We start from the raw sequence: 17,666 nt of genomic DNA on the forward strand, positions 1-17,666 counted from the left end.
AAATTTTCATTTAAAAAAATACTTAAAAACAAACCCTAGCCAAAAAAAAATGGGGGGAGGTGTTTCTAGCGATGCAGCTCTCAGTGATTTGAGCACAAGAAAGACAGTCTTTACCTCTTCCCCTCTCGCCAAATCCCCCTGCATTTACAGGAGTAGAAACCGAAAGAGGCGTCTGAAGTCACATTTTAAGGATGCATAATGGAGGGGAGTTTGGAGAGGGAATGAAATTATTAAGGAGGATTATACTGTCACCACTCCACACAATGGGGATTGCTGCTTTTAACTGCTTTAAACAAGTCTTACTTCATACCAGAGCTTCGACTCAAGAAGGCGTCGCCATGGGAAGTGCATCCTGCCCAGGAGATCAAATCTTTCTTCCTGGCTGGGTCTTTGAGTGCGTGCTCCTTCCCTACACAGCAAGAGAATGGAGGTGGCTCTTAGAATGCACTTGAAATTCTTTTTCCCTCTTCATGGTGTCCTTGCAATCAGGAGTCTTGGAAGGCCCAGGAATGAAGGCGCCTCTGGATAAAGTGGCCGTCCTGCCCAAGGGGCTGGGGGACCAGGTCAAGTTTCTGCCTTTCTGTGGGTCTCTATTTCCTCCAGATGCAGTGAGCAGCAGTATAGCACAGGCACAGCCAGTGGGCTCTGAACAAGTTCTGCAAGTCACCAGCTGTGCAACCTTTCGCTTCATTGCACTCTGGAAGCAAGATGGGTCACCAGCAGCTCTACTGGAGCCAGCTGCAGAAATTTAGCCAGACTTCTCACTCTTGCTGCTTCTGCTCAGACTGGCACCATCTGATCCGGAAATACGGCCTCAATATGTGCCGCCAGTTTTCTGTCAGTACCCGAAGGATACAGGCTTCGTCAAGTTGGACTAAGTGATCCTCTTGAATGAATTATCCAAGACACTTGCCCGATAAAAAAAAAAAAACAACCCTAGCTCTTCGTACAGAAAAAATTTTTTTGAATCTTAAAAAAAAGTAGGGATGATACCTTCCAGCTGATGTTGTTGTTGAAAGGATAAAATTAGATAACGTATGTAACGTGCTCAGCATGGGTCCTAGGATAGACTCAGCTCTCAATAAATGGTTATTACTATTAATTATTTCTCCAGAAAATGTGGATTGGGTCTAACAATGATTAAGGTCCTAATTCTAATGTTTGAGGAGTCATTCATTTATACAACAAACATTTCCTGCCAAGCCCCACACCAGGTACTGGTGCTAAGGTGGACACATACCTGACATGGGAGTTGGGGGCTAAACACAGCATATAAGGGAAAAACTCCACATACTCAAAATTACTCTTGAAAATTCCTTTACCATCAACTGACCTCCCAATCCTTTGCTCCCCCATTCACGGTCTGGGCCATGGGGTGACGGTGGCTGAGCATCTTTCAGGATGTGGCATCTTGTCTCCTCCCAGGACTCAGAACATGAAAGCCTTAAACTGTCCTCCATTCAGAGCAAAGCTGTGCTCCCTCCATTGCCTCTGAGCCCTCAGCCCCAGTGCTGGATGAGAAAATGGAGAGTGGCCTCAGTGGTCACCTTCCATCAAGTCCAGGGTCACCATGAGATGGTCATCTCCCAGTGACAGGGAGCATGCTGCTTTGGTAGGCTCCCCACACCTCCCTGTGGCAGCCAGGCCCCCACAGACAACCTGTTCTCATCACTCCACACAAGTGTACTGATCACCTTCCATGAGCAAGGTGTTGTGCTGAGCATTGGCAGGAGTGGATTAAGCCAAAGGCGGCTTCCCCAGCACTGTACGGACGTGGACCCAGCCACAGTAAAGTATGGTCAAAAGGGCCACAGGAAGGGCCAGGGATGGGCTAAGGGGGGCTAGGGGACAGGAAGAGTGCCCCCATCCCACCTTCGTGGGAGGTGATATTGGACCTGATCCTTGGAGGACAGGGAAGGTCTGAGGAGCAAAACATTGGGAAAAAGGTAGCCTGGGGTGAAGAGACGACATGAGGCAAAGTCTGGAGGCAGGAAACATGGGTGCGTCCGCGTAATAGCAGGGGCATCATACGGTTGGTTGAAGAGTGAGGTGAGGCTGGAGAGGTCAACGGGGCCAGGGGACAAAAGACCTTAAGGTCAGGCTGAGGAGAGTGGATTCATTGTGCAGGCAGCAGAGAGCCAAAGGCCCGGGGCTGGCCTTGGAGAGGACCCCAGCCTGGGGTGAAGCTCTCCTGCCCGTACCTGACCACACCCTCTCCTGGGATGTTGCACAGCACCCTCCCAGGTTTGGAAAGCCCCAACTATAAATCTTTCAGCCCCAGGATCAATCCTTTCCCTAGTGGCTTCAGCAGCAACTTTAGGGTCAAGAGAGGCAACCCTTCAGGCTTTTCTACACAATTGCCCTTCACCTCTGGAGACACCACACCAAGGTGGAGTGGGAGTGGTGGAGCAGATGAAGGTTAAACTCAGCAAGAGGGCAACTGGCAAAATGACAGACTAATAACCTGAACAAAACACCCAGGAATGCTGGATAAACATTGTTTTAGTCATTTTAAATGTGTAGGAAAGTAAGGGCATTTCCAAGATCAAACCAAAGGGAGAGCTGAAAACCAGAGCAGGCGGAGGGCTGCAGCAGGCCTGCAGGGCGGCTGTCAGGGTAGCGGTGAAACTGGGAGCTTGCCCTCCAAGCGGGAGGGAGGCTTGGTAAGGACTGTGCTAGAAGGCCTCTTGGGAGTCTCACTCTGTGCATGCTTCTAGGTCCCCGGCCGTCCTCTGCTTACAGTGCTTGGAAAAGCCAGGCACATTCTGTCTAGGGAGACAACTGGGACGGTGGGAAAAGCCTGTGACCTGGCTTCGCCTCTAACCTCCCACATCTTCCCTTCTCTAAGCCTCAATTGTATCATCTTTTAAATGGAAATGATGCCACCACAACCCCACAGGGTTACTGGGAAAATTCCCTCATCCATTCAACAAATCTGCCTGAGCAGGGAGTATGACAAGTGCTGGGATATGGTGTTGAACAGGATAAAACCCCTGCCTTCCAGGGGCTCATGTTCTAGTGTATGAACAGACACAATACAGAACAATACGGAAAAGAGATTGTAGAGCTATGCACTGGATAGAGAGAAGGGCGTTCTCCCCAGCCTCAGCCAGGAGGGCTGCAGGCTCTGGGGGAGGCGGTGTCCGAGCTGAGTCATGAAGGATGAGTAGGAGATGCTCACAAGAAGATGGGGAGGGAACTCCAGACACCAGCAAAGCCCAGAGTCTGAAGCAGCACGGCTTGTACTGGGAACTACATAGGGCGCAGTGTCACCGGGCCATACAGCTCAGCTAGGGTGGTGAGAAAAAAAGGCCAACGGGGACTCAGCCAACAGGGTTGGAAGATGAAGGCTTACACAGGCTGAAATAAAACTCATGTGAATTTCAGAGAAACTCCTTCCTCCTTGCAATAATTCCTCTTCCCACCCCCGTGACACCCAGGAGTATCATCAGAGTAGGAGTCAGCCTACTCCTTTGGGTTAGCCTGGGTGCCCCAGAAAGCAGAGCAAGAGTCAGGGGGCTTATGAGCTACTTTTTTTTTTATCAGGGAGCAGGAGCAAGAGACAAGCAGAGTGAAATAGGAAGGAGGGAGAGGAATACAAGGATGTGTTATGGAGACGGCCACTGCTAAATGCACCTCGTTATTCAAGCTCATGGAAATGTTCCCATGCAATCTGTATCTTGGTTGGGTGACCAACTTAGTTGGTAGGGTGACCAACTGTCCTGGTTTTTGCAGGACTGAGGGATTTCCCAGGACATCAGTGCCAAAACCAGGAAAGTCCCAGGCAAACCAGATGAGTTCATCTACCCTGGTCTTAGGACTGTCTTCAAGGGGCAAAGGGGAAGAATTTATCCACCAGCTCCCTTTCCAGTAGTTGAAGTTTCTCCCCTGGAATGTTAATTTTCCCCATATTTCTGAGTTAACACATGTATGGACAACATATGGGTCATACAGGAGAGTCAATAAGAAAGCCCCAGGGTGGAAGGAGAGAGATATGCAACATGGGCCTAGGTAAGACACTATCCGGTTGAGCCTATATGAAATTGGTGTCCACACAAAGCTTGTAACTGTAGCCACAGCTGGAATAAGAGACGGTGAGGCCAAGAAGATCTAAAGTGGTGCATCCTTCACCTCTAATTTAAAAACATTAGGTAGGAAATCCCCTACCTTCACTTTGTGAGCTCTCAGGAGTGTTTGACAATCAGCCCAGTGTCTTGGTGCCCTACCCCATGTCCATCATGAATAGAGCAGATAAATACTCCTAAATTACAAAAATCCTGTATATCAAATAGGGACAAGAGGGAAAGGGATCCCAAGACTGTAAGGGATTACATGTCATCCCTAGGTGGACATCTTTAACAGATATGGAAACACAAGATGACGAAAAGCTGCAATAAGATCTAATTCAGAAAGCAATGGGAACGAAACATTAACCAGAGTTGCCTCGAGTCCAGATCCCTCATCGCTTAAGCATGGAGTTCAGAACTGCTCTCCTAATCTGAAACCCCTGGGTGTTCTTGCCATGGTACCCCCAGTGTGTCTCCTCAGCACACAGGCAATAGCTCAAACCACAGGGGTGGATGAGATTGCCCAAAGAAAGTCTGTAGAGTGGCAAGAGCTGTAAGACAAGGATGGATCCTGAAGAACACTACCATTTAATGGAAGGACAGAAGAAGAGGAGCCCACAAAGGAGACAAGTAAGAGTAGAATTAGGAAAACACAGTGTTGTGTGTACCAAAGGAATAGTGCCAACAGGAGAGACTCCTCAACTGTCAATGCAGCAAAGAGCTCGAGTCAGATCAGGACTGAAAAGCTTCTAATGGGTTTGGCTAATGGTTCCTGGTCTCCTTAGGGAAACCTAAGGTGGCGGCAGATTGCAGGGGGTTGAAGAATGAACAGTCAGTGAGGAAGTAGGAGTGGTGAGTATAGACTACTCTTTGAAAAAATTTGGATAAGATTGGTAAATCAGTTGGAAAGCAGATACAGGAAAGAAAGAAGATAATTGTACCAAGGTCTGAGAGAGAGCTGGAGGGCATGGATGAGGTCCAGAGCATAAGTGGAAAGATTGACCTTGAAAAGAATAAGAGATGCTCTGAGAATGAGATAAAGGGAGTGATGTTGGATTTGACGGTAGGAAAGTGAGAAGACAGCAAAGGTCACACTTGATGGTCTCAATTGCTCCATGAAGTAGGAAATACAGAGAGGGCTGTGGGAAACTGAAAATGAGGTATGAATAGTTGTTAAAAGAAGTAGAAGAATGAGTAAAAGGCTTGGCAAGTGACACTAAGAGCCTGGCTGAGATTGAAGACCTTGAACTTGTTGCTGTATGGTAGGGATTTGTTCATTCATTCATTTATAAATTCACTCGTTTTGGGTAATGTCAATGGTTGTTGGCTCCCACTGGGAACAATAGTCAGTGACTTAATTTTGGCCATACAGATACACATCAGAGTCTCATGATGCTCAGAGCTCCAAGCTGTCATCAAGGATCGTGTCTCCATCACAGCCATACTGACTGAATGATCCCAGCCTCCACCACAGCTTCCATTACGGGCTGGATGGTGATGACCTCAAATCTCTAACCCCAATCCAAGCCTTTCCCTGGGCTTTAGACCAGCGTACACCCAACAGATACCTCAATCTCAACATGTCTAAATCCATACTCACCATCTTCACCCCAAACCTGCTCCAGCAAGGGAGTGGATCTCCCTTGTGTACACAGTCTGAATACACAAGGGTATCAGGTTTCCTTTTCAATATCTACTCCCTTGCTTGGTTCTAAAAATGCCATCTCCAAATGCTTCTCCTGGAGTTAGGAATCATGACTTCCACAGCCCTACCCACTTTAAGGCCCAAAAGAAATGTTTAAATGTTCTAGGCTCCTCCGCCAGACTGCACACTCACACCATGACTCACTATAGGCCACTCTGATTGACCAACACCCAGCACTGAAAGCTTCCTCCTGACACAGCCCAGCCACCAGCTCAGGGGTCCTGCCAAAGAATGGATGTCAGTACTTGAGATCAGGGAACAGAACAAATAGATCTAAATTCCTATCATCACATTATCTTGGCCAACTGTGTCCAACCTCCCAATCTTGTCCCTTCAAAGCCAAGCTACAGACACAACTCCACTGTAAAGCAAATTAGACCACAGCCCAGCTGGAATATCAAATGGATTTCATCCTCTCTGCCAGCTCTGATGAATTAATATTGTCTGCCTGAAGTTGCAAAAGATTGTGGAAACTTGACCAGGCTCATCAAGAAAAAGTGTGCTGATCGATTGGTCATGTCTGCCACAGAGACAGGCATGAGATTGGGAAAGTAACACAAGTTAAGGAGAAATGCACAAGTGAAAAGGCTTCATTAGACTACAAACCTCACACTAGACACAATAAAACTCTTCCAAGTCGTAATACTGGTTATGGAGCATACGATTGTTTTATGTTAGCATGTTTGTTCATTCATTCCTTTGTTCATTTAGAAAACGTATTGAATTGGGGCCAGCCCAGTGGTGTAGTGGTAAAGTTTAAGCGCTCTGATTTGGTGGTGGCCCAGGGTTCACTGGTTTGGATCCCGGGGGTGTGGACCTATGCATCGCTCATCAAGCCATGCTGTGGCAGCATCCCATATACAAAATGGAGGAAGATGGGCACAGATGTTAGCTCGGGGCCAATCTTCCTCAGCAAAAAGAGGAAGATTGCAGCAGATGTTAGCTCAGGGCTAATCTTCTTCACCAAAAAAAAAAGAGAGAAAATGTATTGAATGTCTACTACGTACCAGATACTGAGTTAGGCACTAGCAATACAGCAGTGAATAAGACAAACAAGATCCCTGCTCTCACAGGGCTTTCATCCCAGCAGGATGTGTAACAAATAAGAAAATGTTAGTTGGACCTAAGTGCTATGCAGATGACTGGAGCAGGATGATGTGATTCAGATTATCTGGATGACTCCTTTGATCAGAATCACTCCTTTTGATCCCATCCACACAGGGAAAGCTGTGGAATGATCTGGAGAAAGAGTTCCAGGCAGAGGGAACAGCTAGTGCAAAAACTTTAAGGCAGGAAATAATTTGTGTTCAAGGGACGGAAAGAAGGCTAGTGTACCTGATGAGGAAGGGACTGGCTCAAAAAGACACTGGAGAAGTAAACAGGAGCCAGATCACACAGAGCTTTGTAGGCCAGGATTAGGAGTTTAGACTTTATTCTTGGTGCTTTGAAATAAAATTTCAGAGTTTTAGGTAGAAGAGTTGGCATGATCTGATGTATACTTTTAAATAATCACTCTGGCTGCTGAGTGGAAAATAGAGAGTAGCGGAACAGGACAGAGGCAGGGAGACCAGTTAAGAGGCCACTGCAGTAACGTGAGAGTCAACGTTGGCTGGGACTAAGGTTATAATACTGATGATGAAGAGAAGTTTCAGATTCTTGATTAGTTCTAGAGGGACATTCAACAGGACTTGGGTATAGGGGTGAGAAAATCAAGAAATCAAAGATACATCCAAGACTTTAGGCCTGATAATCTGTGTGAATGGGCACTATTTACTGGAATAGAGAAGGCTGAGGGACAGGTTTGAAGGTGGGAAAAACCAAGAGTTTGATTTGGGACAAGTTAAGTCTGAGACACCTATTAGACCTCCAAGTGAAAGTACTCAATATGAGGTTGGATGTTTATGAGTCAAGTTCCAAGAGGTAGACAGAGCTGGAGTTAGAGTTTCGGGAGGCACTGCTGCGTAGAGTGTATTCAAAGCTTTGGACCAGAGGAGATCACCAGCAAAGAAGATGCAGCTAAAGAAGGGGATCTATGGCCAAAACTTCGAGCACTTTGACATTTGGAAGTCAAGCAGCAAATGAGGCCACCAGCTAAGTAGACCACAAAGGGTCAGCCAAAAGCACATTATATTCCAGAAGCCAAGTGAAGAAAGTAGTTCAAGAAGAGAGGGCTCAACTGTATCGAATGCTGCTGAGAGATCTAATAAGGACAGAGAAGTGGCCACTGGAGGTCATTGGTGACCTCACCAAAACCAGTCCCAGTGGACTGGAAAGAAGAGAAGCCCTAGGGTAGAGGGCCGAGCAGAGAATAGGAGGTGAGGAAGTAGAGACGCTGCTATGAAGGACAGCAGGGAAATAGGACATCAGCTCCAGGAAGACCTGGGAGAAGGAAAGGCTCTGCAAACAGTGGGGATGATGGAATAGGTCTGCATTGTGTTGGGAGTGATCTGAGTGGAGAGAAAGAAATGGGGGGTGCAGCAGAGATGGGGGAATTGTAGCAGAGATGGGAGAATTGAAAAAACAAGAGCCCAGAGGATCCAGCTCACAAGTGAATGTGGTATCTTTTTGTAGAAGCAGGGACACTTCATCTGTAGCAATATGGAGGCAGGCAGGAAACAGAAAAACAAATTCAGACAAATTGGGAGGTGTGGTGGGAAGAGAAGGGTGTTCCTGTCTAACTGCTTCTATTTTTTCAATGATATAGGAGATGAGGTCATCAGATGAGGATGGCACAGGGAGGTGGAGTGAGTGGCCCCTCCTGGGAAGCCCTCCCCATGAGTGGGGGAGGAAGGAGGTAAAGATGTGAAATCACTCTGCTGGGGAGCAGGAAGTGGACACCGAGAGAAGGGTGGTAGGATTGCTGAACAGGATTGAGTGCTCATTTGAGATTTGTGGTCGTGAATTTAAAGTGAGACCAGTTGGTCTGGGTTTGTGTTTTCCTCCCATGATGTTTCCCTGCTTGAGTTCAGGTATGGAGTAGGTAGATTACGTAGGCTTAAGCAGAGAGCAAATATAAAGGAAGAAGAGTGGAATAAGGGAATCAGGCCTATTTGGAAAGAGTAGTTATAATGATGAACCACAGAAATAAGCTGGTTAAGGAAGGAAGTGAGAACACGAGGGAAATGACAGATAGTGAACAAGTAGGAGGGTCAATGTATTGGAAGTCTTAACGAGGTGGCGTGGAAATACTCCCCCCAGGGTGCTGGATGAGAGGAGGTGGTAGTCAGAGAGTAGGATGCCTACGTTTTTGGTGATGATACGGTCATTTATATGACAAAGGGAAGGGGTGGCTGGGGTGGGATAGATCAAGGAGGAGATCAAAGAGGAGAAGATCAAAGAAAGACATTGAATTCATTGACTTGAGAGGAGAACATGTTGGACAGCTCATCATGTGGATGTTGAAGTCACTAGGAATGCTGTCAGGAAAAAGGAGAGACAGGAAGACGCGTGTCGGTGCTAAAGTCACTAACGAATGAGAGTAGAGTGCACTAATGTGAACTTCAAAGGAGTGGTGTTTGGAAGGGAGAGGGGGAAGGAATGGATTTAGAATCAACAATAGAAAACAAGGAGGCCCTACTTAACCCACCCCATGTAACCCACATACCCCACCTCCAGGCCCTCAGGTACCCAGTGTTGAAGTGGAAAGATGCCCTCCACTTGAAAGAGTGCAGAAGAAATGATGTCATGAGGAGACATCCAGCTTTCATTTGGTGCAAAAAGGGAAGTGAACTCCCAGAGAAAAGGCTGAGGATATTGAGGAGAGTGTAATTGAGTCCCCAGACCCACAGAGGATGAGTTTGGGAACACCAGACGGAGTGTGAAATTCAGTCAGATTAGAGACTGTTCAGAGTAGCATGGGGATTAGGGTCCCACTGACCTAAGGAGCGTGGGTTTTTGGAGATGACTGAGGCAAATAGTTGTGTGAGGCACCCTAGTCTGGAGGGTCTTCTAGGGAAAGATGGACTTCAGACAGAAGGCATGTGGCTGGTGGGCAACAATTCTCTTCTGTGCCAGCAAGTGTTTACAGAAACCACAGAGTGACCCCCAAGGGATTGCCAGCATTGGAGTTCACTGCGAAGGCTTCTGGGGAGGAGCCATCTGCCTGGAACTGGATCCTTAGGGCCAACTTTTCTCCCTGCTGGTGCAGTGGTATGGTGAGCTGGAGCACAAGGTACACAGAGCCTGCCACTTTGCTCCCGGGTGGTGCAATGGTGTGGCGGGCAGGTTCCCAAATCACTCCCCACAAGTGCCATTCACGTAAACACCATGGCGGTTTCTCAGTTGGGGTCCACAGACCCATCCTCAAGTTTTCAGGGAGGATTTTAATTTTTATATCTTGATAATAATCTTAACAAATAATAAAATCATATTCTGTGTCATCTACAGGTAGGGTTACCAGATAAAATCCAGGACTCACAGTTAAATTTGAATTTCAGATAAACAACAAATACTTTTTTAGTATAAATATATCCCAAATATTGCATAGGACATGCTTATACTAAAAAATTATACTTTATCCCTATTGCCACATGATGTCAGTGCCTGTATTAGTCAGGATCCTCCAGAGATCTGCAGGGTGAGCCAGCAAGCTGGAGACCCAGGAGAGCTGATGGTTTAGTTCCAGTCCAAAGGCTGACAGGCTCAAGATTCAGAAAAAAAGCTGAGGTCCCAGTTGGAAGACAGTCGGGAAGGAAGAATTCACTCTTACTTGGGGAGAGATTGGCCTTTTTAATTCTATGCAAGCCTTCAACTGATTGGATGAGACCCACCCACATTAGGAGGGCAATCTGCTTTACTCAGTCTATCAATTTAAATGTTAATCTCAACTAAAGACACCCTTACAGAAATGCCAGAATAATGTCTGACCAAATATCTGGGTACCCCCTGGCCCAGTCAAGTTGACACATAAAATTAACCATCAGAGTGCCCATGTTTGCACTTTTGTGATGGAATTGGGACCAAGCAATAGTACTTTACTTGTAACAGTTAATGAGAAAAGAGAGGCAGATTTAATCTCAAGGTGTTAACTGGAGATGAAAGGTATCACAGCTGCGAGAAGCAAGCTTCCAGCAGTTCCAGTGGAGGCAGGCTGTGGGGGAACTGAGTCACCCCACACACACAGTAGTACAGGCATGATGGGTTCAAAAGAACCTTCCCCTTAGCAGGTCAGCCCCATACATTGCAAATAGCCATTTTGGGTCAGCACACACACACAAAAAAATCACATTAAATGCATTAGTTTGGATTTTGATGATTTTTGCAGTATTGTATGTAACTGGTAAATTTGTTTTGGTTTCATTATTTATAAGGAGGTTACACCTAGTTTTATATCTGTAGATATTTAAAAGGCATTGAACTAAAATACATTTAAGTTACTACTTGGGAGGCCATGAGACTTTTGTCCTTTTAAATGGGCCCATTAGAGTATTATTCTTAGTTTGAGAAACACATATATAATGTAAAAGTATTTTTGGCCCTTTCTAAGGGAATTTATGTTTTGGAGAATTTCATTTGTAGATTTCATTGAACTAGATATTATCAGAGGTTTTTCTTATAACAAATTTTAGAAGTATACTATGTGCTACATCGGATTTGGAAAGTGTTACACATCATATCTCCTCTCAGATATACACAAAGAGTGTTAGCAAATAAAAGGCTCTGAGAAACCCAACAGAAAAGATGTCAAATGTTGTTTCGCTCAGTGTTTCCCAAGCTTCTTTGAGCAAAGACTACCTCTATTGCACAACTATTAATACCCTAAGGAATAGCTTTCTTTGAAAAACACTCATCCACAACACTATCTAGAATAGGGATATTCTGTTTGTAGGATATTTGTACTAAGGACCCCTCTAGCACTCTAGTGAAGCCCAAGGACATGTTAGAATAATGTATTTAAATGCATAAAATCAAATATAAAGGATTACAAAGGAAACCAATTATCCTGACACAGTTTTCAAAATAATTTTAAAACAAATGTAATCCATGCAGAAATAGAAGTATAATGATGTACACCTGAAATTTATACAATGTTATAAACCAATGTTACCGCAATAAATAAACAAACAAAAAAAAACAAATGAGAGTTCCTGAGGGAGAGAGAAGGAAGAGGGGACAGAAAAAAAATTTAAAGAAATAATGGCTAAGGACCACATACTGTATGATTCCATTCACATGAACTATCTAAAAGAGGCAAATCTATACAGACAAAAAGTAGATTAGTGGTGGGGGAGCAGCGTTGGAAGGTGACAGCTGAAAAGAGCAGGGTTTCTCTTTGGGGTGATGAAAATGCTCTAAAGCTGATGGCAGTGATGGATGTGGATCATCCACATATATAATAATACACATTTAATTGTACACTTTAAATGAGTTAGCTACATGGTATAAAAATTATTTCTCAATAAATCTGTTTTAAAAATCATGGTCAAAAATTTCCAATTATGTTGAAAACTATAAACGCACAGCTCCAAGAAGCCCAATGAATTCCAAACAGAAGAAATATGAATAAAACTACACCAAGGCATGTCATAATCAAATTGCTCAAAACAAATGATAAAGAGAAAACCTTGAAAACAGTGTGAGAAAGAGATACATTATATACAGTGGAAAAAAAGATAAAGATGATAGCAGTTTTGTTGTTGAAAGCAATGCAAGCTAGAAGACAGTAGAGCAAAACCTTTAACATATGAAAGAAAACACTGGCAACCTAGAACTCTACACACAGTGAAATTATCTTTCAAAAACGAAAGCAACACAATGAGACCCACCGCTTCACATCCATTAGGATGGCTATTACCCAAGAAATGGAAAATAAAAAGTGTTTGCAAGGATGTGGGGAAATTGGAACACTGGTGCCCTGCTGGTGGGAATGTAAAATGATGGAGCTACTTTAGAAACCAGTTTGGTAGCTCCTCAAAAAATTAAACATAAAATTACCATATGATTCAGTAACTCCACTCCTAGGTATATACTCCAAATAACCGAAAAGAGATGTTCAAACAAAAACCCATAAACAGTACCTATAGGCAACAATAATGCATAGTATACTCAAAAATTTGTTAAGAGGGTAGATCTCATATTAAGTGTTCTAACCATAATAAAATAAAAATTTTTTAAACCTATACATGAAGGTTCATAGCCGCATTATTCACAATACCCAAAAGATAGAAAAAGCCCAAATGTCCATCAACTGATGAACTGATAAACAAAATGTAGTGTATACATACAATGGAATATTATTCAGACACAAAAAGGAATGAAGTACTGATACATGCTACAACACGATAAACCTCAAAAATACGCTACGTGAAAGAAGCCAGTTATAAGGACTACATGTCGTACAATTCCACTGATTCCACATTCCATTATGAAATATCAAGAACAGGCAAATCCATAGAGACAGAAAACAGATTAGTGGTTGCCAAGGGGTGGAGGAGGGGGAATAGGGAGTGACTTCTTAAAGGGTATGGGGTTTCCTTTTGGGGTGATGAACATATTCTGAATCATAGTGGTGATGGTTCACAATACTGTGAATACACTAAATGCCACTGAACTTCACAGGTTAAAATGGTGAATTTTATGTTTTGTGTATTTTCTCACAATTTTTAAAACCACAATGAGATACACTGCCCACCTATTAAAATGATTAAAATTAAAAAGGCTAAAGGACTAACCATACCAAGTGTTGGCAAGGATGTGGAGGAACCCTAGAACTCTCCACCATATATCATGGGTGGGAATGTATGTTACAATCACGTCAGAAAGCAGTTTGGCAGTTTCTTAAAAAGTTCAACATACACAAACTACCATATGATCCAGCCATTCCTTTCCTAGGTATCTCAAGAGAAAGGAAAGCACATGTTCACACAAAGACTTGTACACAAATGTTCATAGTAATTTTACTGTAATAGCCAAAAACTGGAAACAACCAAAGTGTATCAAAAGAAGAATGGATAAACGAATGGTGGTATATCCATACACTGGAATAGAATATAAAAAGAATGAGTTATTGACACATGCAACGATCTGGAAGAATCTCAAAAGAATTACACAGAGTGATAAGAAGCCAGACAAAATGAGTACATACTGTATGATTCCATTTATATAAAATTTTAGGAAATACATATTAAGCTATAGTGATAAAAGCAGATCAGTGGTTATCTGGTAACTAGGTGATGAGGTGGGGTTGGTGGGAGGGACAGGAGAAAGAGTTTTCAAAAGGACACAAGGAAACTTCCGTGGGTAAGGGATATATTCGCTATCATGATTGCAATAATGATTTCACAGGTATATGCCAAAACTTATCAAATTGTACACTTTAAATATGTGGAGTTTATTGCATGTCAATTAGATCTCAATGAAGCTCTCAAAAACACTTTTTAGAGTATATGCGACAAGAGATGTTTAGGGAAGAAAGTGTAAATCATATATTTTCCACTAGATTGCGTGGTTACAAATTGTTTTTTGTCTTTCAAAAATTTAAATCTTGTTCGAAAAGGTGAAAGTTATGTTTTAAAAATTGACTAAGCACTCTATGTGTTGTATCAATTGCTCTATCAATTACTGTATTGGTCAGAATAGGATAGATTAAGCTACAGTCACGAACAGTCCACATCTGAGTAACTTAATACCACAAAGGTTTATTTGTCACTCGCTCTACACATCCACAACAGTTGATAGTGGGTTACATTCCCGGTAGTCTCCCTGAGACCCAGGCCAATACAGCACCAGCATCCTGGAATGTGGCCTCCTTGGTCAACGCCGCTGGAGGAGAGAGAACTGAGTTGAGCACTTGCAAGTCAATGCTCCAGCCTACAGGTGACAAACAGAACTTCTGATCACATTTATTGGCCAAAAATAGTCACCAGACCATGCTTTACTTCAAGCGGACAGAGAAGTGTATGCCTCCATGTACCCAGAAGTGGAGAATTGGATACTGGTGAACATTAATAAACTACCACAATTACCCATGACACTAAAAATTGTTTCCACACCAACATATGACAAAGGAATTGAATCAGAAAGTACTCAAAGAACGTGAATTGTCCATGAGCCTGAGGTTCTCTCCAGAAAAAGCAGGAGAACTGCAACTCCACCCACACTTAGAAGTCCTCTGTTCTCTCAATACTTCACTGAACGGAGAGCCAAAATTCCAGGTAACGCAGGGATAGTTGGGTGGCAACTCTAATGGACTTTTAAAAGTCTCTTAGCTGCCTAGAAATCAGCTCTTTCACACTTGCTATGCATACCATCAAATACCTCCACCACTCACTCATCCAGTACCTGCCCCCTCTGCCCAGGGGTTGGAAAGACCCTTCAGGTGGGGCCTGCATTCAGGAGGTCTAAACAAGGGGCTGTGAAAACACAGGGAGGGAGCGTTGAATTCTTTTAGAGATGTTTTAGACTCTGACCTAGCCACTTTTTTCTACTTTTGTGATACAAATCTGGGTCCCCGCCTTGCCAACTCTGCCACTTACCATCTCCACCGCCACAGGCAAATCCCTTCACCTTTCTGAGGAAAGAGGCTCAGTTTCCTCATCTGTAAAATGGGAATAATAAGGCTTTACCTCCCAGGATTGTTGTGAGAACAAGAATGAGATCATGTCTATAAAAATGCTTTGTAGACTGTAAAGTTTTGTGTCAGTCCAAGTTATCTTCACCATCACCATCATCACGGCTGTGCACTGTCTAGAAGGGCAGCCCCAGGGGTGGGGAAGGCCCAGAGCAGAGAGAGGCTCCCAGCCTGACCCTGAGACTCCGCTGGAGTCAGGGCCTCTCTCTAATTAACTCTTCCTGGCAAAAGTTCCTTGCTGGACATGTTTGCCTACCAGCGAAAAGCCAGGTGAGGCTTCCAGGGGCCGCCCACTGGCCCTGAGACATGGGGGAGGAATGATGATTCACCAGCCCTCTCATGGCCTCGCTGACAGGCCTCTCGGCCCAGCCCCTGGCAGAGGCTGTAGAGGGCTGGCAGGGGTGCAGTGGGGCCATCAGGTTTTTAAGCAGAGAAAAAGAGGGAAAGAGGGAGGGGAAGAAAAAGGAGACGTAAAGGAAAAGGAAGAAAGGCACAAAAACGCAAAAGGAAGAAATGATGGGGAAAAAAAGTAGAATGTGGTTCCCAGGGACTGGGAGGAGGGGGAAATGCGGAGTTGTTCAACGTTGTTCAATGGGTGTAGAGTTTCCGTTTTGCAAGATGAAAAAGTTCTGGAGATGGCTGCACAACAGTGTGAATGTACTTAACACTACTGAACTCTACACTCAAAAATGGTTAAGATGGTAAATTTTACGTGTTTTTTACCAAAGTTAAAAATAGAATTAAAAAAATTATTTTTAAAAGTGAAGAGATGAAAAGGGGAGGCAGGAGAACGGAGGGTGAAAGGAAGGAAGGCGGAAGGAGAAGAGAGAGGAAGGAAGGAGAGAGGAAGAGAGAGGAAGAGAAGGCTGTAGGGAGGGAGGAAAGAGGAAAAAGAAAAAAGGAAGGAAGGAGAGAAGGAAAGAGGAAGGGAGAGAGAAGGGAGGAATGAAAGGAGGGAGGAAGAAGATAGGGGAGGAATAGGCGGAACGACAGGGAAAGAAAAGAGATGAAGAAGGGAATAAAGGGAAGAAATGAAAATACAAAGAAGGAAAAAGAAGGAGGAAAAGAACGTCTTTGAGCGGACAGCCCAGCAGCTCACAGTCGGCCCCGCCCGGCCTTCTCCCCGAGGTGGCCCCGGAGCGCGGGGCGGGGCTGCTCGCGTGACGTCATCGCGCCGCGCCGCCTCCCGCCTTCCGGTCCCGCGTCCGGCGTTGTGCAATCGTGCGCCGCGCTGGTGGCTGGCCCCTGTGGCGGGTACCGCTCTCCTTGGGTGGCTGCGAGTCCCTTGGCCTTTGGCCTCCTGCCCGGGCAGCCCCGGCGGCGGCGGCGGCGGCGGCGGCGGCGGCGGCGGCGGCGGCGGCGGCGGCGGCGGCGGCGGCGGCGGCGGCGGCGGCGGCGGCGGCGGCGGCGGCGGCGGCGGCGGCGGCGGCGGCGGCGGCGGCGGCGGGAGGGCGATAATTGCTCAGAGACGCAGCGCTTATCTGGGCAGTTGTGCAAGGCGCGCGGGAGGGAGGCCCCGGGCGGCGGCTCTCACGCCTCAGCGGCCAGGCATGAGCGCGGGGGCGGGGGTCCCAGGGGGCGCCTCCGGGTGTTCCCGCCGGAGAGCCGGTGACCACACGATCATCGCTGGGGAGAGGGGAGACGTGGGTTCCCAGTCCGGCCACGCAATCTGTCAGCGTGTGTGTTGTGGGACAAGTCACTTCGCTTCTGGCCCCAGGCTGTCTGTGCACTAGGAGTAAAATCGCTACCTCTCCCGGTGGTTGTGAGGATCAGAAATAATGCAGGTGAGGCCTAGAGCAGTGCCTGGCACACGTTAGGTACACGGTGAGTGGTAGCCGTTAATTATTCCTCTTATCACCCACCCCAGGAGCTCACGCTAAAGTTCTATGTGCTAGGCTCTCCCGCCCGGCCCACACACTGCCAATCAAGACCTGGGTTCGAGTTTTGTCTGCAGCTGACTTGCTGAATGACCGTGGGAAATTTGCCTTCCCTCTCTGGTCTCCAGTTTCCTCTTCTGAAATTGGATGATGAAGGTTCCCACCTCAGCAAACTGTTGGGAGGTTTAATGAGGTGGCCCTTGAGGAAGTGTGAGAAACACCTGTATTAGACTGTCTGCCAACCACTGTCCTTGAAAAGTTCCTTTCCCTTGGTTTCCGTGACAACAGGCACTCCAGGTTTTCTTCCTGCCTCTCTGGCTACTCCTCAGTCTCTGCAAGCCCTCTCCTCCCTTACACATCCCTTAGGAGTTGGTGTGCCTTGGGGTTCTCTCTTAGGCATCCATCTGTTCTTTGGTGAGGGGTGACTTGGTGACTGCATCCTCTCCAAG

General features: G+C 45.6%; 1 pseudogene; it reads left to right on the top strand.

The window, feature by feature from the left end:
- Positions 1 to 708: 708 nt before the first annotated feature.
- Positions 709 to 878, top strand: LOC131393657 (small ribosomal subunit protein uS14-like; annotated as a pseudogene).
- Positions 879 to 17,666: the final 16,788 nt, after the last annotated feature.

This window comes from Diceros bicornis, chromosome 28, assembly GCF_020826845.1.
Source record: "Diceros bicornis minor isolate mBicDic1 chromosome 28, mDicBic1.mat.cur, whole genome shotgun sequence".
NCBI lineage: Eukaryota > Metazoa > Chordata > Mammalia > Perissodactyla > Rhinocerotidae > Diceros > Diceros bicornis.